This window comes from Balaenoptera borealis (genome assembly GCF_965194805.1).
Source record: "Balaenoptera borealis genome assembly, chromosome: 14".
Classification (NCBI taxonomy): domain Eukaryota; kingdom Metazoa; phylum Chordata; class Mammalia; order Artiodactyla; family Balaenopteridae; genus Balaenoptera; species Balaenoptera borealis.
The window spans coordinates 71,419,668-71,431,972 of record NC_138875.1 but is presented as its reverse complement, the minus strand read 5'-3'; the positions used below and the strand labels follow the sequence as shown (position 1 = coordinate 71,431,972).

General features: G+C 45.9%; 1 long non-coding RNA gene across 3 annotated transcripts in view; it reads right to left on the bottom strand.

Annotated features, from left to right (window-relative positions):
- LOC309610355 overlaps nucleotides 1-12,305 on the bottom strand; it is a 41,239-nt gene that overhangs the window by 11,308 nt on the left and 17,626 nt on the right. For 2 of the 3 annotated variants that reach the window (XR_014233865.1, XR_014233867.1), the window contains exon 4: nucleotides 2,751-2,966. This is a non-coding gene — a long non-coding RNA (uncharacterized lncRNA). Of the gene's footprint in view, nucleotides 1-1,054; nucleotides 1,178-2,750; nucleotides 2,967-12,305 lie in introns of all 3 variants that reach the window. The other variant, XR_014233866.1, reaches the window with a different exon arrangement.

The following is a 12,305-nucleotide window of genomic DNA, read 5'->3' as shown; positions in this document are numbered from 1 at the left end:
GGCAAAGACTGAGCTGGATGTCTTTTTTTTTTTTTTTTAATTGAAATATAGTTGACATACATTATGTCAGTTTCAGGTGTACTGCATAATTTGAGGTTTGCCTACATTAAGAAACCGTCACCAGGGCTTCCCTGGTGGTACAGTGGTTAAGAATCCGCCTGCCAATGCAGGGGACATGGGTTCGAGCCCTGGTCCAGGAAGATCCCACATGCCACGGAGCAACTAAGCCCATGCACCACAACTACTGAGCCTGCGCTCTAGAGCCCGCAAGCCACAACTGCTGAGCCCACGCGCCACAACTGCTGAGCCCACGCACCACAACTACTGAAGCCCGCGTGCCTAGAACCCGCGCTCTGCAACAAGAGAAGCCACCACAATGAGAAGCCCCTGCACCCCAATGAAGAGTAGCCCCCACTCACTGCAACTAGAGAAATCCGCATGCAGCAATGAAGACCCAACACAGCCAAAAATAAATAAATAAATAAAATTTTAAAAAAATCTTAAAAAAAAAAGAAACTATCACCAGGATAAGTCTAATAACCACCTGTCCCCATACAAAGTTATCACAACATTACTGACCGTATTTCTTGAGCTGTGTATTACATCCCTGTGGCTTGTTTTATAACTGGAGGTTTCTACCTCTTAATCCCCTTCAGCTATTTTTCCCCCGCCTTCCACACTTCCCCCAACTGGATTTTTTTTTTTTTTTTAAAAACTCTAAGCATCTACATGAAATCTTGGGTAAGTTGCTGGTCTCTGTGGAGCGTGCGGGATGGAGGCTTTGGGCCCTTTGGGGTGAGTGTCAGAGGAAAGGGCAGGCCTAGAATGCTGAGGCCCTGTGGACGGGCAGCCTTGTGACCACCACAGAATCTGCCAGCTGGGGACACCCAGTGGGCATTAAAGCAGAGAACCAGGCCTTGAACCAAGGTCTTCATTGGAGACATTCTCGGTCCTGCCCCCACAAAAGCCCCGGTCACGTCTGTGGACAGGCAGGCGCCTAGCCACAGTATCTGTCACCTGGCAGGAGCGGGACGACAGAGCAAGCACTACTCACTGAGGCCTGGGCAGCAAGCAGAGGCCCCTGGCCCCCGGCCTGGCGTCTCCTCGGGCTCTTCGGGCCGTGGGGAGAAAAGCTGTGCAGAATGTGGTGCATAAGGGCGGGGCGGCTCCTCTTGTCCTGGTCAAAGGTGAAGGCCCTAAGCTCTGGCTGTCCAGCCCCACCATCTGCCCACCCGCAACCCTGGGCAAATTTCTGAGCCTCAGTTTCCTCACCAGTAAAACAGGCTGTGAAGACTAAGGAGGCCTGAGCTAAGCTCTGTGCCTAATTCTCAGCACAGCCTGTGAGGTGGGTTCCATTACTCCCCCTCCTGCAGATGAGCAAACAGGCTGAGAGGTGGAAGCATCCCTGCCCTGCCCCACCCTCGCCCTACCCCAGCCCTACCCCACCCGGCTCCCACCCCCATCACATAGGAACGGGCTGAGCCAGGATTCAAACACAGGTCTGTTCTCTGACTAAAGAATCTCTGTTCCCAAGCTCCAGTGACAGTGTCTCTATACACATGAAAATGCCCACTACTGTGGCTGGCGCAGAGCAGGCTCTCTACTCTCCCAGTCCCCCAGGACAGGGGCCAGCACAGGGCAGCAGAAAAAAGCCACAGAGGAAGTCAGGGTCAGTGCCAGAGGGAGTGCCCAGAGAGCTGAGTGAGTGAACACACTCTTCATCCTGAGACTGACCCTCTGGGCTCCAGAGCCTCCCTAGGCCCCCACTGAACGAAGGTGTTCCTGGCACCACCAGCAGCCTGGCTGACTTGCTCTGGGCAGACCTGTCACACCAGGAAGCCTGTCCAGCCACTGCCCCATGGCCTGGGCCAAGGCAGGAGCACTGGCCTCACCTCCCCAGGACAGTGATTACCCACAGGAAGGCCCCGTGGCACCAAGGGACCCCGGCACATATGGTTACAAAGAAACGTGACCACTGACAGCCGGGAGTGGGCGGGGCCTGTGGGCCTGTGGCCAGTCTCAGGAGGTGCTTCTGAGATACTTTTACAGCTGTGGCGACTCTCCAGGCCTTGGCCTCCCCTCTGTGAAGTGGGGACGACAGCACAGACTTGCAAGGTTGTAACAAGGCTGAATCACACACATCCGGTGCATCCTCTGGGCGTGAGAGAACCCCGGCCCCTTCCCTGGCCCCCTGTTTCTAGTCTCTGCCTTTCTCTCTCCAGAGCCTGTGGGGGTCCCCAAAATGAACTCTCCACAGCAGCTTGCCTCCTCTGGATTTCCCTGCTCCAATCCCACACTTTCTACTAGGGACGCCCCAAGCACAAGCCCCGACTTGTGCTCTTGTTTTCCACATATCAGGCCTTTATTTGGGCCAACCTGCAGTCACATCCTGTGCTTAACAACAATAAGCATAACAACAATGGTACTAAGTGCCAGGCACCCTTCTAAACACTTTACACTTATAAATCTGTTTGCCCTCCAATCTCCCAAAGACGTACGTGCTGTTATTACAATTAAGCAACTTGCCCCAAACATATGGCTTTGAGTGGTACTGTAAGGACCTGAACCCAGGCCCAGAGTCTGCGTCTTCATTGCGACCCTACGCTGGGGCATGTCCTTGCCGCTCGGCTCCACACTCAGACCCTCTCCTTCTCAGCAAGTCCCACCTGGCCCCAGCCCCAAGCCTTTACCCTGGAACACCCTCCACCTGGAAGGCTCTTCCTTCACAGCCCTGTGTGTCTGAGTCTTACCGTTTCCATGGCCTTCTTTGCCTCTGCCCTCCTCCGACCTTCCACAGCGCCGCACCTGCCCCTTCCCTGGGCCGTCACCAGGGGCCCTGGCTCATGGTGGTCTCCAGAGATGGCCAGTGGATGCAGATCCCAGCACCACCTCTTTCTAACCGGGTGGCCTCTGGCAGGTGCAGCTCTTATTCTCGCAGCTGCTGTGAGGATTACACAGGCTGGTACCTGTAAAGCAAATTAGGAAACACTCAGAAAGCTCCCTTTTACTTTGCCCGCATTATTATCTCCTCCACCAGACTACACCCGCACAAAAATGCACAAGAGCAGGGACAGGCAAACTTCTGTAAAGAGCTAGAGGGTGAACATCATCAGCTTTGTGAGCCGTGTGGCCACTGTCACAGCAGTTCCACTCTGCTGTACAGGAGTAGCCAGGCACAGACATGGCTCGGTTCCAACAAACCTTCATTGATGGACACTGAAATTTGAATGTCATATACTTTTTACGTGTTACAAAATATTCTTCTTTTGATTTTTTTCCCCAACCATTTAAAAATATAAAGCTCATTGGCTGTACAAAACCAGGTGCAGGCTGGCTCTTGTACAGCCCGAGTCTACCAACCACCACTCAAGACCAGCTTCTCTTTCTGCTTCTCCGGGCCTCTCCTGGCTTCAGAGCTCAGATTTCCCCCAGATTCGGGTCCCAACCTATGGGACATAAGCTCACGGTTTATGTGAGTAAAATGGATCTGACACCCAGAGCTTGTGATTTCTTGGTCTGCCGATCAATCCATTGATCCCTGCAGAGTGCAATGCCACGTCCCCCAAACAAGGGCGTTCTAAGGAACTCCAGAGCCCACACAAAGGAGAGCCTAGTGCGCCCAGAACAAGAACTGCCTGCCCAGTTTTCTGGTCATTTTGTTTTCATTCATATCTCTTTTGGGGTCAGGGGCAGAGGAGGCAGGACAGAGGGAAGAGGGTAGGTGGGGAGCTGGCAGATGTGGGAGTGGGAGAAGTGGGGAATGAGGTCAGAGACCGAGTCCTGTTCTTGTCTGCTCTTGTTCTTCCTGGCTTTCCCCGAAGGCTTGTGCTCAGAGGCACCAGGGATGAAGTGAGAGCTGCCAGTTTTGGCAGTGAGCTCAGAATTTCAGTTCTCTTGAGTGCCTTGCAGGAGGAAATTCCACAGGCGTGCCTTCTCTTATGTTGAGTGGTGAGGCCAGACTCGCCCTAAAGTTATCCCCAGAGCCCCGCCAGTTCCTTCCAGTTCCTGTAACCATGCCAGCTGCCCAGCACCTGGCAGCAGGCCTCCAGGACTCCAGTCTTTACACACCCCACCTCTACCCTTCTCTTCGTGGCCACCGGCCTGACCCTTCTGGGACCTCCCGAGGTGCCTGTTGGACCCTGAGGCTCACTGGGGAGAGCGAGGGGGGCAGAATGTCTATCTGGACCTGCATCTCTCGCTAAACCGTGTGAAAGGAAACACCAAACATTCATCTAAGAGATGAATCTGTCCTAAGAAAACAAGACTCTTTTGAACACAAGGCAGTGCGGAGGTAGGCACCTCTGAATAAAACTCTTTGTATTGCTGTGGATGCCACAACAGGAAAATCACTGACTTTTGCTTCAGCGAAAGCCTGTGGCCTGCACTCAGCCTGGTGCCCCACCCGGGGCCAGTCCGCACCGGGCAGAGGCCGAGGCCTGCGGCTCTGAGGACGGACCTGCGAGGCTGTCCTCACCTCTCCCTCCTTCAAGGGTATTCGTTCTCTTCTGATTCTCTCCTCTTCCGAATCAGAATCTGTGCCCTGAGCCTGCTGGATGTCCTGGTGTCCACACTGAGAAGCACAAACTCCACGCGTGGCAGGGCCCGTGTTTACTTTTTTTTTAAGCTTTTCTCTGGATGGTGATAAACTATTTGCTTTTTCATGTCGTTTCCTCCACCTGTAAAGTCCATATCTCCTGTCTCCCTGAAAAACTCTTATTCATCTTATTCAGCTCAAGTGGCCCCTTGCCTACAAAGTTTTCCCCGCCCCCTCCAGGAGGAGGCAACTTTCATCCTCACATCATTGCTTTGTGCCACGAACTGTGCCAGGGCCCTCACGTACATCAACAACCCTGTGGAGTAGGTACTGTTTAATCTCACTGAGGCCCAGAGAGGTCAAGTAATTGCCCATGTCACACAGCTGTGCAGTGGCAGAATTAAGATCCGAATCCTGAACTGTCTGACTGTGGGTCCCAGGGCCCCATCACTGTGTGCCATCTCCTCTGTGCCAGCTCCCTGTTCTGCACATATTACTTTTACATCATGCTTTTATGGATCTATCTCCGCATATGAGGCCAGGTTTCCCAGCAAACAGGGTTCGTGCAAAGATAGATAATTTGTTTCTGTATTCCCAAAACCTAGAATAGTGCTTGGCACTTAGCAGCTGCTGATTTATTTGACAGATGTTCTGAGTGGGCGACTGTGCCAGGAAGGACTGAATTCCTGCTCTCAAGGAGCTTAAACACACAAAGCAGGACAGGACATGGGACACACACATAAGCAAATGTCTGAACCACAAGAGAGAACGTGACATGAGAGGGGAAAGAAAGTAAATGCTACGATGGTTTGGAGAAGGTCTGAGAAGGTGGTGGCATTAGAGCAGGACCCTGGAGCATGCTTAGGACTCGGAGATGTAGGGATGGGTGTGGGAGAAACGGGCGGGGGGGCGGGGGTGCTCAGAGAAGGGAGGAGGTGGGCAAACCTGCTCTTGAAGTCCAAATACCAGCTGACAAAGTGACAGATGCCTTCATGTCATCAAGGGAGAAAAGGGCCATTTCAGACTGTGTAGGAGCTGCTAGAAAAAGTCAGCCAGCAATCAGACAGTGAAGAAGAGCTGGTCGGGGCAGATCACGCTCCAACGTCTGAACAAAGACATTTTCCTAAGAGGACTACTGCAGCCAGCTTTTTAAAAATTAATTAATTAATTTAAGTTTTGGCTGCGTTGGGTCTTCATAGCTGCGTGCGGGTTTTCTCTAGTTGTGGCGAGCAGGGGCTACTCTTCGTTGTGGTGCATGGGCTCTAGGCACATGGGCTTCAGTAGTTGTGGCTTGCGGGCTCTAGAGCGCAGGCTCAGTAGTTGTGGTGCATGGGCTTAGTTGCTCCGTGGCATATGGGATCTTCCTGGACCAGGACTCGAACCCATGTCCCCTGCATTGGCAGGTGGATTCTTAACCACTGCGCCACCAGGGAAGTCCCTGCAGCCAGCTTTAAATAACAAATCTTCTCTCATTAAAATAGTAACTCCCCCCCATTTATTCAGCACATGGTTTTTCTGATTCTCGTGACTGTGACTGGGGCAGTCATCCCCATTTCACAGATAAGAAAACCGAGGCTCATATATCTAGCCCAGAATAAAAAGCCTGAGATTTAGAGTCAGCAGATCTTGGCTCCAGGGCTCACTCTTACTTTCCTGTACTGACAGCAGAACTTTTTTGGAAAATAATTTGTTAGAATTTATCAAGAGTCTAAAAATGTTCATATCCTTTAAACCAGTAATTCTACTTGTAAGAAGCTATCTAACAAAGTGATACTAATGAGCTTAAGACACAAAGATGTACGTAAAATGTGAAAGCAGCCTAAATAGCTGGTTAATACACAGCCACTTAAAAATGATTACAACAATGTTCAATATCATAGAGGGAAATGTTTATATTAAAAGTGGTTATGAGGAGAGGAACCAAGATGGCAGAGTAGAAGGACGTGCTCTCACTCCCTCTTGCGAGAACACCAGAATCACAACTAGCTGCTGGACAATCATCGACAGGAAGACACTGGAACTCACCAAAAAAGATACCCCACATCCAAAGACAAAGGAGAAGCCACAATGAGACGGTAGGAGGGGGCGCAATCAGAGTAAAATCAAATCCCATAACTGGTGGGTGGGTGACTCACAGACCGGCTAACACTTATACCACAGAAGTCCACCTGCTGGAGTGAAGGTTCTGGGCCCCACGTCAGGCTTCCCAACCTGGGGGTCCGGCAACGGGAGGAGGAATTCATAGAGAATCAGACTTTGAAGCCTAGTGGGAACTGATTGCAGGACTTCGACAGGACTGGGGGAAACAGAGACCCCACTCTTGGAGGGCGCACACAAAATAGTGTGCGCATCGGGACCCAGGGGAAGGAGCAGTGACCTCAGGGAAGACTGAAGCAGACCTACCTGCTAGTGTTGGAAGCTCTCCTGCAGAGGCAGGGTGTGGCTCTGTTTCACCGTGGGGACAAGGACACTGGCAGCAGAAGTTCTGGGAAATACTCCTTGGCGTGAGCCCTCCCAGAGTCTGTCATTAGCCCCACCAAAGAGCCCAGGTAGGCTCCAGTGTTGGGTTGCCTCAGGCAAAACAACCAACAGGGAGGGAACCCAGCCCCACCCATCAACAGTCAAGTGGATTAAAGTTTTACTGAGCTCTGACCACCACAGCAACAGTCAACTCTACCCACCACCAGAGCCTCCCATCAAGCCTCTTAGATAGCCTCAACCACCAGAGGGCAGACAGCAGAAGCAAGAAAAACTACAATCCTGCAGCCTGTGGACCAAAAACCACAGTTACAGAAAGATAGACAAGATGAAAAGGCAGAGGGCTATATACCAGATGAAGGAACAAGATAAAACCCCAGAAAAACAACTAAATGAAGTGGAGATAGGCAACCTTCCAGAAAAAGAATTCAGAATAATGATAGTGAAGATGATCCAGGACCTCGGAATAAGAATGGAGGCAAAGATCGAGAAGATGCAAGAAATGTTTAACAAAGACCTAGAAGAATTAAAGAACAAACAAACAGAGATGAACAATACAATAACTGAAATGAAAACTACACTAGAAGGAATCAATAGCAGAATAACTGAGGCAGAAGAACGGATAAGTGACCTGGAAGACAGAATGGTGGAATTCACTGCTGTGGAACAGAATAAAGAAAAAAGAATGAAAAGAAATGAAGACAGCCTAAGAGACCTCTGGGACAACATTAAACACAACAACATTCGCATTATAGGGGTCCCAGAAGGAGAAGAGAGAGAGAGAGGACCAGAGAAAATATTTGAAGAGATTATAGTCGAAAACTTCCCTAACGTGGGAAAGGAAATAGCCACCCAAGTACAGGTAGCACAGCGAGTCCCATACAGGATAAACCCAAGGAGAAACACGCCGTGACACATAGTAATCAAATTGGCAAAACTTAAAGACAAAGAAAAATTATTGAAAGCAGCAAGGGAAAAATGACAAATAACATACAAGGGAACTCCCATAAGGTTAACAGCTGATTTCTCAGCAGAAACTCTACAAGCCAGAAGGGAGTGGCATGATATACTTAAAGTGATGAAAGGGAAGAACCTACAACCAAGATTACTCTACCCAGCAAGGATCTCATTCAGATTTGATGGAGAAATCAAAAGCCTTACAGACAAGCAAAAGCTAAGAGAATTCAGCACCACCAAACCAGCTCTACAACAAATGCTAAAGGAACTTCTCTAAGTGGGAAACACAAGAGAAGAAAAGGACCTACAAAAACAAACCCAAAACAATTAAGAAAATGGTCATAGGAACATACATATCGATAATTACCTTAAACGTGAATGGATTAAATGCTCCAACCAAAAGACACAGGTTTGCTGAATGGATACAAAAACAAGACCCATATATATGCTGTCTACAAGAGACCCACTTCAGACCTAGGGACACATGCAGACTGAAAGTGAGGGGATGGAAAAAGATATTCCATGCAAATGGAAATCAAAAGAAAGCTGGAGTAGCTATACTCATATCAGATAAAATAGACTTTAAAATAAAGAATGTTACAAGAGACAAGGAAGAACACTACATAATGATCAAGGGATCAATCCAAGAAGAAGATATAACAATTATAAATATACATGCACCCAACATAGGAGCACCTCAATACATAAGGCAACTGCTAACAGCTATAAAAGAGGAAATCGAGAGTAACACAATCATAGTGGGGGACTTTAACACCTCACTTACACCAATGGACAGATCATCCAAAATGAAAATAAATAAGGAAACAGAAGCTTTAAATGACACAATAGACCAGATAGATTTAATTGATATTTATAGGACATTCCATCCAAAAACAGCAGATTACACTTTCTTCTCAAATGTGCATGGAACATTCTCCAGGATAGATCACATCTTGGGTCACAAATCAAGCCTCGGTAAATTTAAGAAAATTGAAATCATATCAAGCATCTTTTCTGACCACAACACTATGAGATTAGAAGTGAATTACAGGGAAAAAAATGTAAAAAGCACAAACACATGGAGGCTAAACAATACGTTACTAAATAACCAAGAGATCACTGAAGAAATCAAAGAGGAAATCAAAAAATACCTAGAGACAAATGACAATGAAAACACGATGATCCAAAACCTATGGGATGCAGCAAAAGCAGTTCTAAGAGGGAAGTTTATAGCTATACAAGCCTACCGAAAGAAACAAGAAAAATCTCAAGTAAACAATCTAACCTTACACCTAAAGGAACTAGAGAAAGAAGAACAAACAAAACCCAAAGTTAGCAGAAGGAAAGAAATCATAAAGATCAGAGCAGAAACAAATGAAATAGAAACAAAGAAAACAATAGCAAAGGTCAACAAAACTAAAAGCTGGTTCTTTGCGAAGATAAACAAAATTGATAAACCATTAGCCAGACTCATCAAGAAAAAGAGGGAGAGGACTCAAATCAATAAAATTGGAAATGAAAAAGGAGAAGTTACAACAGACACCACAGAAATACAAAGCATCCTAAGAGACTACTACAAGCAACTCTATGCCAATAAAATGGACAACCTGGAAGAAATGGACAAATTCTTAGAAAGGTATAACCTTCCAAGACTGAACCAGGAAGAAATAGAAAATATGAACGGACCAATCACAAGTAATGAAATTGAAACTGTGATTAAAAATCTTCCAACAAACAAAAGTCCAGGACCAGATGGCTTCACAGGTGAATTCTATCAAACATTTAGAGAAGAGCTAACACCCATCCTTCTCAAACTCTTCCAAAAAATTGCAGAGGAAGGAACACTCCCAAACTCATTCTATGAGGCCACCATCACCCTGATACCAAAACCAGACAAAGATACTACAAAAAAAGAAAATTACAGTCCAACACCACTGATGAACATAGATGCAAAAATCCTCAACAAAATACTAGCAAACAGAATCCAACAACACATTAAAAGGATCATACACCACGATCAAGTAGGATTTATCCCAGGTATGCAAGGATTCTTTAATATACGCAAATCAATCAATGTGATACACCATATTAACAAATTGAAGAATAAAAACCATATGATCACCTCAATAGATGCAGAAAAAGCTTTTGACAAAATTCAACACCCATTTATGATAAAAACTCTCCAGAAAGTGGGCACAGAGGGAACCTACCTCAACATAATAAAGGCCATATATGACAAACCCACAGCAAACATCATTCTCAATGGTGAAAAACTGGAAGCATTTCCTCTAAGATCAGGAACGAGACAAGGATGTCCACTCTCACCACTATTATTCAACATAGTTTTGGAAGTCCTAGCCACGGCAATCAGAGAAGAAAAAGAAATAAAAGGAATACAAATTGGAAAAGAAGAAGTAAAACTGTCACTGTTTGCAGATGACATGATACTATACATAGAGAATCCTAAAAATGCCACCGGAAAACTACTAGAGCTAATCAATGAATTTGGTAAAGTTGCAGGATACAAAATTAATGCACAGAAATCTCTTGCATTCCTATACACTAATGATGAAAAATCTGAAAGAGAAATTATGGAAACACTCCCATTTACCACTGCAACAAAAAGAATAAAATACCTAGGAATAAACCTACCTAGGGAGACAAAAGACCTGTATGCAGAAAACTATAAGACACTGATGAAAGAAATTAAAGATGATACCAACAGATGGAGAGATATACCATGTTCTTGGATTGGAAGAATCAATATTGTGAAAATGACTATACTACCCAAAGCAATCTACAGATTCAATGCAATCCCTATCAAATTACCAATGGCAGTTTTTACAGAACTAGAACAAATCATCTTAAAATTTGTATGGAGACACAAAAGACCCCGAATAGCCAAAGCAGTCTTGAGGGAAAAAAACGGAGCTGGAGGAATCAGACTCCCTGACTTCAGACTATACTACAAAGCTACAGTAATCAAGACAATATGGTACTGGCACAAAAACAGAACTATAGATCAATGGAACAAGATAGAAAGCCCAGAGATAAACCCACGCACCTATGGTCAACTAATCTATGACAAAGGAGGCAAAGGTATACAGTGGCGAAAAGACAGTCTCTTCAATAAGTGGTGCTGGGAAAACTGGACAGCTACATGTAAAAGAATGAAATTAGAATACTCCCTAACACCATACACAAAAATGAACTCAAAATGGATTCAAGACCTAAATGTAAGACCAGACACTATAAAACTCTTAGAGGAAAACATAGGAAGAACACTCTTTGACATAAATCACAGCAAGATCTTTTTTGATCCACCTCCTAGAGTAATGGAAATAAAAACAAAAATAAACAAATGGGACCTAATGAAACTTCAAAGCTTTTGCACAGCAAAGGAAACCATAAACAAGACGAAAAGACAACCCTCAGAATGGGAGAAAATATTTGCAAACGATTCAACGGATAAAGGATTAATCTCCAAAATATATAAATAGCTCATTCAGCTCAATATTAAAGAAACAAACAACCCAATCCAAAAATGGGCAGAAGACCTAAATAGACATTTCTCCAAAGAAGACATACAGATGGCCAAGAAGCACATGAAAAGATGCTCAACATCACTATTAGAGAAATGCAAATCGAAACTACAATGAGGTATCACCTCACACCAGTTAGAATGGGCATCATCAGAAAATCTACAAACAACAAATGCTGGAGAGGGTGTGGAGAAAAGGGAACCCTCTTGCACTGTTGGTGGGAATGTAAATTGATACAGCCACTATGGAGAACAATATGGAGGTTCCTTAAAAAACTAAAAATAGAACTACCATATGATCCAGCAATCCCACTACTGGGCGTATACCCAGAGAAAACCATAATTCAAAAAGACACATGCACCCCAATGTTCATTGCAGCACTATTTACAACAGCCAGGTCATGGAAGCAACCTAAATGCCCGTCGACAGACGAATGGATAAAGAAGTTGTGGTGCATATATACAGTGGAATATTACTCCACCATAAAAAGGAATGAAACTGAGTCATTTGTTGAGACGTGGATGGATCTAGAGACTGTCATACAGAGTGAAATAAGTCAGAAAGAGAAAAACAAATATCGTATATTAACGCATGTATGTGGAACCTAGAAAAATGGTACAGATGAGCCCGTTTGCAGGGCAGAAGTTGAGACACAGATGTAGAGAACAGACATATGGACACCAAGGGGGGAAAACTGCGGTGGGGTGGGGATGGTGGTGTGCTGAATTGGGTGATTGGGATTGACATGTATACACTGATGTGTATAAAATTGATGACTAATAAGAACCTGCAGT